This window comes from Schistocerca nitens, chromosome 4 (assembly GCF_023898315.1).
Source record: "Schistocerca nitens isolate TAMUIC-IGC-003100 chromosome 4, iqSchNite1.1, whole genome shotgun sequence".
Lineage (NCBI taxonomy): Eukaryota > Metazoa > Arthropoda > Insecta > Orthoptera > Acrididae > Schistocerca > Schistocerca nitens.
In genome coordinates this window covers 912,947,176-912,961,012 of record NC_064617.1, presented here as the reverse complement: position 1 = coordinate 912,961,012, position 13,837 = coordinate 912,947,176, and positions in this window count along the sequence as shown.

The window sequence follows — 13,837 nt, the reverse complement described above, 5'->3', positions numbered from 1 at the left end:
AACTAGAAAATATTTCTTACGGCTTAAGGCCTAGACAAAATTTTTCAACTTTTTATTTGAAAAGGCATAAAACTCGGCTGAAGGCCACATACCAAATTGAAACCAATTCACGGCTTAAGGCCTAGGCATAAGGAATTTTCAGTTTTAATTCTGAAAGGCTGAAACTCGGCTGAAGGCCACATACCAAACAAGAAAAAAAATTTTTTACAGCTTAAGGCCTACAAAGAAAATCCTTGCAATTTTAATAAGTTAAAACTCAGGTGAAGGCCACACAGAGTCCTTAAGTTTAAAAGGAAATCACTACGTAAAACACAGGTGCGGCGCTTAGAAGGTTCCAAGGGTTGGCCTGGGAAGGTAACACTAACGCACATTTAGATGACACAGGCAGCCAGACCGGCAACCTCTTAATCGGAAGGCAACCCAACTGAAAGCCAGCTGACAAACCAACCAACAATATCAGTTCTGCTCCACCCGACCAGCAAAACGACAACAAGATGTCAATAACACAACGTTTTGGATACTGGTGCCCAATCCAGCCAAGTCAGAACAAACACCCAAAACGACCAACAACACATCAGCTGTCGAATTACACGCCGTGTTGGACAGCATTAATATGACGAGGAAAATACACTGCCGAAAACTATGTCAACGCTCAGGGCAAGTAACCGGAACGCCAACGGCCACAAGGCAGAAGATACCGCTGGTACACTTCATTAATGAAGAAATGAATTAAATTAAGTTAAACACCACACAGGAAGATGGCTGCAATTCTAGCCGACGTCAATGCACACACGTTGTTGCTCACGGGAATCTCCCAGAAAGTGACAACCAGGATCAAACGAAGAGATGTGATAGCAGCTGAGCCTTGATAGTAGGTTAAATGAGCACTCAACTTGAGTGTCCAGGATCGGTGGGCGACGAACTTCGTAACCGGAAGGGCCCCACAACTCCAACCGCGCACGCATGCTGCCAGCGGCTCCATCCTGACTACGCGCCATGGAGACTTCTTCCCTGCTCTGCCCCAACCGACCGACTCTCCAACACCCGGAAATGGTCAAAAGATCAAATACTCATCGGCGATGAAATGACTGACCGAACGACGAACAAACGGTCGTTGCTGCTCCAGTCTTCTTTAGTCGGACAGTACATGTGTGTCGCCAGCGGTCGGCAAGTTACTGGCTGTCCACACCTCACTGGTGCTCCGTGCCTGAAGCTCCTTCGTCCCCGACTGCTGCTCCGTGCCCGACTGCACTGCTGGTCCGTCTCCAACTGACTTACCGACACACGACGACCCGGAAATCCTATCGGTCACTCCAGAGATGGTACAACAGTGCACTACCGATACGCGCTGTTGCTGCCACTCACGAGCAAGTAAGGCGGGAAGTTAGTGTCGCCAGTAAATGGAATAAGAAAACGAGGCGGCAGTACAGTAATCGAAGATGACAAGCAATAAATGGCATGAACACGAGCCGTGCACAGCTCAAGAGTCATTGATGTGGAGTTTATCACCAAGTACTGTCATGGCTGTACTAGTGGAACTGAAAATCATAAATGTTTGATTAATTTTAGTGGTCATAGTGGAGGGATGAAATCTGGAGGTGTTGTGAAGAAATTTCATAGCTCAGTGGAGAAATATGGTGTGATGTATACATCTTAACCAAGAGATGGAGACCCAAAAGGAACCAAAACGTTTGTAAATCCAAACGTAATGCTGACAAAGAAATTAAAAAAATGTAATGTGTCGGACATGTCCAGAAAATGTTAGATACAAGACTGATTAACTTGAAGAGGAATTTTTAGGGAAAGAAATTAGCTGATGTATAGTGCGTTAGTGGGTATGGTCAGCTTACATACGAATAAATAGACAGGTTGCAGTATTATTATGGGCAAGCCATAAGACAAAATAAAAATGACCTTGAGGGAATGAAAAAGGTAGTATGGGCTACTTTCTTTCATAAATCCTCCACAGATGACAACCCATATCATGCACTCTGCCCACCTGGCAGTGATTCATGATGTGGCTACCAGAGGGCTGCTACTCAAGGTGACAACCAAAAGCAATGTTTGCCATTTGCTATAATGGAAGTTATAAAACCTATATACAGGAATCTTAGTTACACAAGATTATTAGAGAAACGTTTACATAGTAGCAAAATGCAAATGAAAGTTTCAACACTTGTATATGGGAATTGATATTAAAAACTGTTCTAGCAGGATTAAATACATCGAAAATAGGTGTGCTGGATGCTGGTCTATGTTTCAATGACAGTGCAGTGTTAAGGAGTAATGTTATGGAACTGATGGGAGTGCATGCTGGACTAAATATGCATAGTGCTCTAATATCTATTGATCGAAGGAGACTCTTCGAAGCAGATTTGGAAGCCACTAAAGAAGCAGGAAGGAGAAGGAGTGTGAAAAGGGAAGGTAGGAAGAACAACATAGGAAACAAGATGAATATGGACCTGGAATGCATTAGTGTCATGCACGTTTAGTAGAAAAAGCAAGTTTTAACTTTAACATGAATTTCCCAGAAGTTAAATTAGTTCATGTTCTGGTACACTTTGGCTAAAAACTATTTAAAGACAGAGAGCTGAAATGTTGTATACTGTCTTAAAACGTGCTTAATTGAAAAATAGACTACTCTTGTGACTTAAATTTGAAAATAAAATGCTGTTTTGAAGAAAAGCCCTGAATTCATTTCCAAAATTTTTTGTAATCATAAATTTTACCACAGTTTATAACAGCACCATGTTTTAAATAGTCTGCTTTAAAGACAATAGTGTAAAGAACATACAGGAAGAAAAGTATTTTGAGTAATGTGTACCTATGATGTACATAAATAATTAGCATCGTATATTTGACTTGCAACAAAAAAAATACAACTTTAAAACGTGTGAGAGCTGTAACTGTGGTTCATACATACAAATGTTCCCAAAATATGTCTTAAAAGATGGTCAGCATTTTATGGGCTTACAAATCTTATTCTTTGAGTTACACTGTTTAGATTGGTGAAAGTTTTTTCAAAGTTTGCACTGGTATTCACGGACCAGTCCTCTTAAATAAAGTTCATCCACAAACGCACACATCCGCTGATCCCTACTCGAAAGTGGGATGGGCAACCCTTTCGATCCCCTTCAAATTTTGCATGCAGCCAACACGGCTAGTGTCGAAAGGGTTGCCTATCCGACTGCGGGTAAGGAAAAGTGACCAGCAAAGGTGCTCAGGTGGTACCAAGGTGGTGCTCCCTCCCTCCCAATGTGCGCTGTAATATAGTAATACAATGATAATGATGACCACACAAGAAAAGGCATTCATACATATATAAAGAAATTACGTTATTGCTAATAACAGGAATGTTCATAACGTTTTACGTAAAATTACGAGGCAGTAGTGAATCGCCTATCTTCAGAAGCTCTGTACATTGGTTCGTTGATGCAATAACAAGGTCCATTGATGTTAAATAAAAGAACTGGCTTGATGTAGTATTAGGATGAAAATTAATCCAGAAACATTTGTATGGTTTAGACTGTGCATTTTTTATGGATTATATAAAATGCAGCTTCGTTTTCTCCTAAAAATTAAGAAGATTGTACGCTAATACTTTTCTGACCAATGCGAGAGACCATTTCCAAGAAGAGAGTAACAAAAAATAATCGTAAAATATCACTTTTTCTTTATCATCTATGACTCTCTGGCAACTTTACTGATTATACTGTGTTTGTTATATAAGTCACAGTTACGTTCCTCCAGTAAATATCTTCTTCCTTTCACAGGATTCTTAAAATGATCTCCCTTTCTTTACAAAAATTTTAATGATCTACCAAGTAATATCACATCTGTCCCCACTGTCTGTTAAAGGGCATACTTTAATTCTTGCTTATGACAGCAGCCAGTGGTAGTTGTTGCCGTCATTATACAATTTTACAGTTTTGTAACAATAAGTTATGTATGTAGATGGCTCAGGGAAGTACCTTTTAGTATGGGACGAGGGGACGGAAATGGGTGGGAGACATTTATTGTGCTTTTCTTCCCACGACAGCTGCGTGTTTGTCCACTTGAAAGCTAAGCATACTTTCTGTACAAATAACATTACACGAAGAATTGCTTACAATGAAAGAAATTATTAATACTAGATACTGATTACTGTCCTTATATTTATTTTAGTTTATACCAAACACTGTTTTTATTATTCAGTGTTCTTTTCCATGTATGACGAAGTGGATATATTTAAGTTTTGGTTTGTTCATGTCATTTGAACACTTCAGTTACCATATTTTGAACAACATTGCCTACTCTTTATCACAACTTACACAATCAATACGAGTTGCTCCAAGTTTAAGATGTGGCTGTACAGAAATGGGTGGTTCAAAAAGTTCTCTCTTGGTCTCATCGAATGCAAAATTTATTCCTTTATACCTTTGGTGAGGACTACGTTATTGATAGATGGATAATTCTCCATAAATATGTCAAATTGGTCCAACTTTGATGAGCGCTACTATGGGTCTCATTCAAACCAGAATTTATTAATCTACAACTTCTAATTGGACTATATTTTCGACATTGCCAGTCCTTTACAAGATATAGCCGTAAAAACGAAAAAATACCCATTCTGGAGGTAAATTTTTACCCCCACCACTGAAGTACAACTCCACCTGGGGAGAAAACATAGGCTAGTCATATTGGACGACAAATCAAACCACTGAAACAATAAAACCTTCTATAACAAATATTTACTTTTTTTATTTTACACTATTAGACTAAATGGCGGTTTTCATGTCGTTGCCTTGTTTGAGTTGACGCTGGGACAACCAGCGTTGTCGATTCTCAGTTTGGTGTGAATGAATGTGCGAAGCAGTTCCGTCAAGCCGAACACCGTCTGTTGCCTTTTGTCTGTAAGTCGCATCCCTGGGATACTATGACGATTGATTTGTGGCGGAGTGAAAACCGAAGATGACGGAGTGTAGGAAAGACATCAGTTCGTAAGTACACCACACATTTGGAATGCGCTTTGGTAAGTTCGCCTTGTACACTGGAGAGCCAAAGAAACTGGTACACCTGCCTAATATCGTCTATGGTCCCCGCGAGCACGCAAAAGTGCCGCAATTTGACGTGGCATTGACTCGACTGATGTCTGAAATAGTGCTGGAGGGAAATGACACCATGAATCCTGCAGGGCTGTCCATAAATCCGTAAGAGTACGAGGGGGTGGAGATCTCTTCTGAGCAGCACTTTGCAAGGTATTCCAGATATACTCAATAATGTTCATGTCTGGGGAGTCTGTTGGCCAGCGGAAGTGTTAATACTCGGAAGAGTATTCTTGGAGTCACTCTGTAGCAACTCTGGACGTGTGAGGTGACGAATTTTCCTGCTATAACTGCCTGAGACCGTCGGAATGCACGGCTGACACCTGTGCAGCCAGGCGATTAGCGCAAGTTTTGGTGTTCTCGTAAAGATAAGTCGTTTTAGATTATGATTTAGTATTGATTACGTGGTAAATAGGTGTACTACAGTGCATTTTAACCGTACCATTAAAGGTTTCATTTTTCTTCACGTAATGTAGCAGAAAACACGACAAGATCGCACGATCGGGTTATAGTCGTATTTTCTGTTTACGTTTTGCCGCATCAAATCTATAGAATTTCGTTTAATTGTTCTTTACTCGCTCCAGCAATTTAACTGTAGCGTACCTCTTCAATATTTGACTCACATTTCCGGAAAGTAGCTTAAAGTTTAAGTTGTTGTTACAGAAATTTTGCACTGTTGATTTTTTTACATACAGTTGCGTATAGGCCAAATTTGTGGAATCATATTTTCGTGTTATCTACAATTTACCTGACTTATTCTTAACAAACTATTACATTTATCATGAGTGAAAAGTGCTTGACTTGCAGTATAATTGTTAGGTCGGGGCTTTGGTGTGACGGGTGCTGTAGTTTTTTCCATGTGGGTGACTGTAGTGGCGTGGGCGTAGGGAAAGTAAATGAAACTCATCAGTAGTTTTGTAGGATATGTAGTAGAGATAGGAGGATACTAGAAAACGAGGGGAAAATTTCCGCCCTTCAGGATGAGTTAGACAAGGCCAGGGGAGATCTTCACAGGTTAAGGAGGGAGAAAGGTTAAGAGAGGTGGGAAGTGGCAACAGGCAACAGGAGGAACAGACCTAAAACTTTGTCTCACAGCTTCGTGGTGAATGTGGAAAATAGATTTGACCCGTTGCTTCAGTTAGAAGCTGGTGAGCCTCAAGCAGTTGCAGGTGTAGACAGGGCACAACAAACTTTCAGCAGCAAATTGAAAAGTAGGAATGTAGGGAAATCAGTTAAGAGAAAGAAAGTGTTGTTGTTAGGTAGTTTCCATGGCAGAGGTGTTAGCCAATTTCTGCGGGATGAACTAGGATCAGAATACCGGATCACCAATTTTTTTAAACTTAGTGCTGATATGGAGCGTGTGACAGAGAATTTAGGATCACTTTGCAAAGCTTTCACTGAGGAAGACAACGTGATTATGTGAGTGGGACGGGTATTAGTATTGACAGAGATCCTGGGTACAGTACAGAGTGTGACCTGGAAAAGATTGCATCGGCATCGAAGAATACCAGTGCTGAGTTTGTATCTGATCTTTGGCGCCATTTGAACTCTTCTGTCAGGAGAGTTAATTTGGAGTTGGAATGGCTGCTTATGTTGGGTGCAGGGTCACACATTGGTATGGTTCCTGTTGATTCTCTCAATAGGTGGGATTATACTAGGCATGGCCTTCACCTCAACAGGAAAGGGTAGGCTAAACTGGCTGGGAAATTAGCAGGAATGTCATGAGTGATAAAATACCAGTGGTTATAGGGTTCAGAAAAGACCCCTTTTTAGGGTAGAGAGGACAGAAAGAAACCAAGTTATAAGAGAGGTTAGGATTGAGACAAACCTTCAGTTTGAGAAAGAAACCAAGAAACATAATCCTAGCTTATTACATCAGCATAAACAGCTGTTGGTCAAGAATTTTTAACAATCTGCAGAAATTTCAACTCTGCCCAATCTTAACTCAGTTAATGTGAAATGCCATCTACCTTTATTGCACCAAAATATTCGAGGACTGACAAATAAAACTAATGAATTAATAATCTGCATAGATGAATTAGAGACCTCAAACCCAGCTCACATAATCTGCCTCCCTGAACATCATGTGACCACTGGTATAGAACTTTTCAGAGTAAAAGAATTTAGGTTAGCATCTCACTTTTGTTGAACAGAAATGGAGAAAGGAGGAGTTGCCACATTCATCAGGAACTGTCATAAATTTAAGAACATAAACACTTTCCCTATAACAGCATGGTGAAGCATGTGCAACAGAAGTAGAATATCACAAAAAATCCTTCATAATATTAACTGTATATCGAACAGCTGCAGGTAACTTTACTCTGTTCATAAACCACCTTGAAGCTGTACTGACCCATTTAACAACCAAAAACAAAGAAATAGTGGTTGCTTGTGACTTCAATGTAGATTTCCTTAAAGACTCTCCCAATAACAACTTATTTGAGATAGTAACACTATCATTCAACTTAATTCCCACTGTAAAGTTCCCCACTAGGGTAGCCAATTGTTCACAAATAACCATTGACAATATCTTTATAGAAAAGTCAAATGAACAAAATTATATTAGAAAACCAATAGTCAATGGCCTCTCAGACCATGGCACGCAGTTCCTTTGTTAATACTGAACAGGATATAAAATCTGTTAAATCTGAACTCAAGAGGGTAATCAATAAGACATAAACTGATTATTTTAGGTCACTCCTCAGAGACATTCACTGGAGTGATGTTTACAGTGCTCATGGTATGAATAAAAAATTTAATTTTTTCGCTAATAAATTGCTTACCTTATTTGAACACTGTCTCTCCCCCCCCCCCCCCCCAAACTATCCAAGGTTAGAGCACAGTCTACAAAGAAGCAACTCAGGGAGTAGAGGTGTTAGGTAATACAAAAAGAAAATTGTATCTGTCAATCCAAAACAGTTCTGATGTTGATGCTATAGCACATTACAAGACATACTGCAAAATATTAAAGGCTGTAATACAGCCATCAAAGCAATTATATTACAAGGAAAAGATGGTCATATCAAATAACAAAATAAAGAAAATATGAGATATGGTGAAGGAGGAGACTAGTAGAACCAGACATGAAGAGGGGCAAACAGCATTAAGAGTAAATGATACATTGGTGACAGATATGTATAGTGTTGCAGAACGTTTTAACAGACATTTTATAACTGTTACTGAAAAAATGGTGTTGTCAGGTTCTGTAGATGGTGCCATGGGATACCTCAGACCAGACATGCCATGTAACTTCCATAATATGAATTAGACCCTCACTACCCCAGCAGAAGTAATGTCCATCATAAATATGTAAAATCAAAAACATTTAGTTGTTATGATGAAATATCAACAAAGTTAATTAAAGAATGTGATTCTGAGTTAAGTAAAATATTAAGCTATGTGTATAACCAGTCGTTTATCAGTGGAATATTTCCTGAATGGTTTAAATATGTTGAAGTTCAGAAATAGAGACAAATTTCCGTCCAATTTCACTTTTGCCAACATTCTCGAAAAATTCAGAAAAGGTAATGTGTAATCGGCTATATAACAATCTTATCACAAATAACATATTGTCAAAGTCACAGTTCGGATTTCTAAAGGGTTCTGATATCGAGAAGGCTATCTACACTTACAGTGAAAATGTACTTAGTTCATTAGACAAAAAATTGTAGGCAACTGTCATATTTATTTATTTATTTATTTATTTATGCATTTATTTTACCTGGCAAGATTAGGGCCTTCAGGCCCTCTCTTACACCTAACCAGGCATACTCAGATTCAACAAATTTCAGTTTCTACAGGACATATAACATGTTATACAGTATTAATGTTAAAGAAAAAAATAGAGATTATAAAAGTAGTACACTGATAATTATAACAATCAAAAAATAATTATAACAATCAAGAATAATAATAATAATAATAATAATAATAATAATAATGACTATGTATATGAAAGTAAACATATTTTTCTTTTATGAATGTCAGTCCTATTGCTAGTTGGGAATTTTCTCGTTATATTCTTGCAGCTTGTGAGTTATTCTCATCAAGCAGAGACATAAGACGATGGAATGGGGTGAAAGAGATATAGAAGAGGTAGATAGGTTAGAGGAAAAGAAACAGAATGGTAAAATTCGAAGCTATGATGGAGAGGAGAAAGAAAAAGATGAGAGGGGCACAACAATGGTGGCTATACCGTCCCTAATATGTAAGTCTTGAGTTCCCTCTTGAATGCTGAGTGGTTTTGGATAAGACGCAGATCACAGGGGAGCGCGTTCCATAGTCGTATGGCTGAGATGGAGAATGACACGGAGAAAGATTTTGTGTTATGTAAAGGTACAGCCAAGATGCTAGACGTATCCGATCTGGTATTGCGGTTGTGGAATGATGAGAGGTGTTTAATGTGAGAAGATAAGTATTGGGGGCACCAGTGGCTAAGAAATCGATGAAGTAAGCACATCGTGTGGGGATATGTGTGATTTGTCAAAGGCATTTGACTGTGTAAATCACAATATCCTTTTAAGTAAATTAGAATATTATAGTGCAACAGGAAATGCTGCATAATAGTTCAAGTCTTATATCTCTGGCAGGAAACGAAGGGGGTTATTAGGAAAGAACATATATTAAGCTATCAGGTATCATTCAACTGGGAACTAATTACCTGTGGGGTCCCAAAAGTTCCATCGTAGGACCCTTACTTTTTCTTGTGTATTTCAATGACCTTTCATCAGTAACATTACCAGATGCGAAGTTTGTTTTGTTTGCCGATGATATAAACATTGCAATAAATGGAAAATCAAGTGTAATCTTAAAACGATCGGCTAATTAAGTATTTTTGGACATTAATCACCGGTTCCTAGCCAATTCTTTGTCACTAAACTTTGAAAAAACACACTACATGCAGTTCAGAACTTGTTAGGGGTGCCCACCAGTATATGCCTAACATATGATGACAAGCAGATAAAAGAACTGGACAGTATTAAATTCTTGGGATTCCAGCTTCATCATAAATTCAACTGGGAGGAGCACACCACAGAACTGCTGAAGAGTCTAAACAAATCTCTATTTTCAATGCGAATTCTGTTAGACATAGTCTGTATAAAAATGAAAAAGCAGGCATACTATGCTTACATTCACTCCATAATGTCATATGGGATTATTTTTTGGGGTAATTCATCAGGCCAACCTCAAGTTTTATGGGCACAAAAACGTGCAGTAACAGCGATATGTGCTGCGAACTCAAGAACTTCCTGCAGAGACCTGTTTAGGGAACTAGGGATACTAGCTACTGCTTCCCAATATATTTATTCCTTAATGAAATTTGTTATTAAAAATATATCACTTTTTCAAACCAACAACTCAGTTCATGGAATCAACACTAGAAATAATAATAATCTTCACAAGGGTTTAAAGTTACTTATTCTTGAACAAAAAGGTGTGCATTATTCAGGAACACACATTTTCAATAACTTGCCAACAGCTATATATTTCAGTGCAGTAATGTGTTCATTGTAAATAAGTATTGTAATAGTTCTATTATATGTTTGTTAACTTATAAAGAAAATACTTTCTTTCAAATTTTAAATTCAGTTCATTAATGCACTCTTAGTAAATGAGTGTTGCAAAATGATCCTTTGAAATAGTGTTCATCAAAAAATAAATAAAGTGACGACCATTCGACTTGGGACTGTGGAAGGTACATTAGCTTGTTTGTTTTAGTTGTAAATATTTGTCATATATTATTGTTTTTCTGACATGTTCTGCATCCTGGAGGACCTCCTCACTACAAGTTAATTGTAATGAAAGTAAATCTAACCTAATGGATATGAATGTATGCAGGTCATCAGACAGGATGCTTACTTACCTGTCAAAGTCGTATCTAGACGTATCAGGGGTCCCATATCACTCCAATTGCTCACGCCCCATACCGTTGCAGAGCCTCCACCAGCTTGAACAGCCCCCTGCTGACATGCAGGATCCATCGATTCGTGAAGTTGTGTCCATACCCGTACAAGCCTATCTGCTGGATAAAATTTAAAACGAGACTCGTCCGACCAAGCAACATGTTTCAGTCACCAACAGTTCAATGTCGCTGCTGACGAGCCCAGGCGAGGCGTAAAGCTCTTTGTCATGCAGTCGTCAACAGTTCAGGAGTGGGCCTTTGACTCCGAAAGTCCATATCGATGATATTTCGTTGAATGGGGCGAACGCTGACACTTCTGTCACGTTGAACGTTTCTCTTCAGTCGTCATTGGTTCCGTTCCTGCAGGATCTTTCTCCGGCCGCAGCGATGTCGGAGATTTTATGTTTTATCGGATTCCTGATATTCATGGTACACTCGTGAAATGGTCATATGGGAAAATTCCCACTTCATCGCTACCTCGGAGATGCTGTGTCCCATGGCTCGCGAGCCCCATATAATACTTCGTTCAGACTCACTTAAGTCTTGATAACCTGCAATTGTAGCAGCAATGAGCGATCTAACAACTGAGCCAGACATTTGCTGTCATATATAGTGGTTGCAGACCGCAGCGCCGTCCTCTGCCTGTTTACGTATCTCTGTATTTCAATACATATGCATATACAAGTTTCTTTGGGCTTCCGTATAATATTGGCCGTTGTCCTTGTGATGGACCTTCTCACACAGTCTCACTTACTTCTTCTTATACCTCCTCACAATTTGTTCATAAACACTCTTCCTAATTGTAACACTTTCACCTTTATTTTCAGTTTCCGTGTATCCTCGTTGTTTTCGTATCGGTAACAGGTAATTCTGTTCTTATCCTGAAGCTTACATTGCTTTTTATGTCCGCCCCGATACCTGAGTGGACGCCGGCACGGTAGCTCAGGGTGTTCGGTCAGAGGGTTAAGCTACCCTCTGTAATAAAAACTGAGTGAACAGGTCAACGAACAACCTGAATGAGTGTCATCGGACGTCCGCCACGAACAAATTCAACGCACAACATAGAACAAAATAAGATCAACAAAAAAAGTTGTCAGCGTGACGGATTGCCGTCCTACGGGCCCGGGATCTATACCCGGCTGGGTCGGAGATTTTCTCCGCTCAGGAACTGGGTGTTGCGTTGTCTTCATCATCATTTCCTCGCCATCCGGGGCGCAGGTCGCCCGATGTGGCGTCGAATGTAATAAGACCTGCACCAAGGCGGCCGGGCCTGCCCCGCAAGGGGCCTCCCAGCCAATGACGCCAAACGCCCATTTCCATTTCCCATTGCTTTTTATGTGTACATATGTGTTGATTTACTTCGTACGCTCAAGTTATAATAAGTTTTTATCATGCATTAAATATGTTCAAAACTTTTGTTTTTGGGCGGGGGAAGTGCAAATGAATGTCCTGAGTGTCGCTAAACTCGCTAAAGTCGTAAGCAACAGACCACAATGGCAATTAGATGAATTCACTACGAAATCTACTCGTAAATTGTTGTTCAATATTAGATAGATAAGACTAAATCAACTTAAAATAAATACATAGATTACTACTTGGAAAAGGGCTTGCTAAAATGCTATGGAAAAGTCCCGTTGTAGATGAAAGTTAAAGTTCCATACTTAATTTGACCTTAACACTTACCTATTGCTGTTGCTACTATCTACTAGATCATGTACATGTGGCTCCAGTAGCGAGGACAATGTTAACTCATATCGCTGGAATGAAAAATAGGGTTTTTTCCACTACTGGTATTTTTTGTACCGCTCAACATAAATATTTCCTCTAATTGATTGAACAATTCATACAGCATAACAGGTGTTTAATACAGGCGTTATAACTATTAAAATATAAAAATGAATGAAAGGTGCAATAGTCCACAGTAGCTGTATTTACTGAAGTCGAATAAAGACTCACACTACTTGTTGTTAATACTCTGATGATGGGGAAATGAATATGTGAGAGATATCTTAAAATATGAGTAAATAGTCTTAAGGAAGTAAGACAATATTCTGCATCTAAATAGAAAACTGGGTACGAATCACATACATCCTACAAAGAATGGACCTATTCGTATATAATAAATAAGATCTGTAATTTCATACCAAAAGATGGTTACTTACAGTGTTATGTCATATTGTATAGAGAGCTATTACAGAACACCGTAGAGTAACTGCTGGCATGTCTAGGCAAAGTTCTCAGCATTCTTGAACTGGTAAAACCATCATCAGTGATGAATGTCCAATCTACAAAAGCGAAGGAATGGAACTAGGAATCAGAAATTGATACTTGACTAAAAAACAGTGACTAAAATGAAAAAAGAGATGGAGACAGTCTACTCCTTCTGAAATGAGGAAAATGATAAATTCGGTCAAAAATGAAAGCCCACATGGAATTGATGGCATTTTCAACAGAGTACAAAAAGCTTGTTCCCAACAGATGAGTAGGATTCTCAGCCACTTGCATAGTAGATCACTGAAACAGGGGATTTTTCCAGACAGACTGAATTATGCTATTGTTGAACGATTGCAAAAAAAGGGGACAGGTCTGATGCTAATAATTACTGCTCAGTCTCACTTCTGACAGCGTTATCAACATTCTTGGAAAAATAATGTACTCAAGAGTAGCTTCACATATTTGTAGAAATGAAGTATTACCAAAATGTCAGTTTCGGTTTCAGAAAAGCTTTTCAACATAAAATGCTATATATGCTTTCATTGATCAAACAAAACGTGCCCTGAATAACTGAACGTCACCCACTGGGACTTTCTGTGATCTCTCAAAGACTTTTGACTGTGTAAATCATGAAATT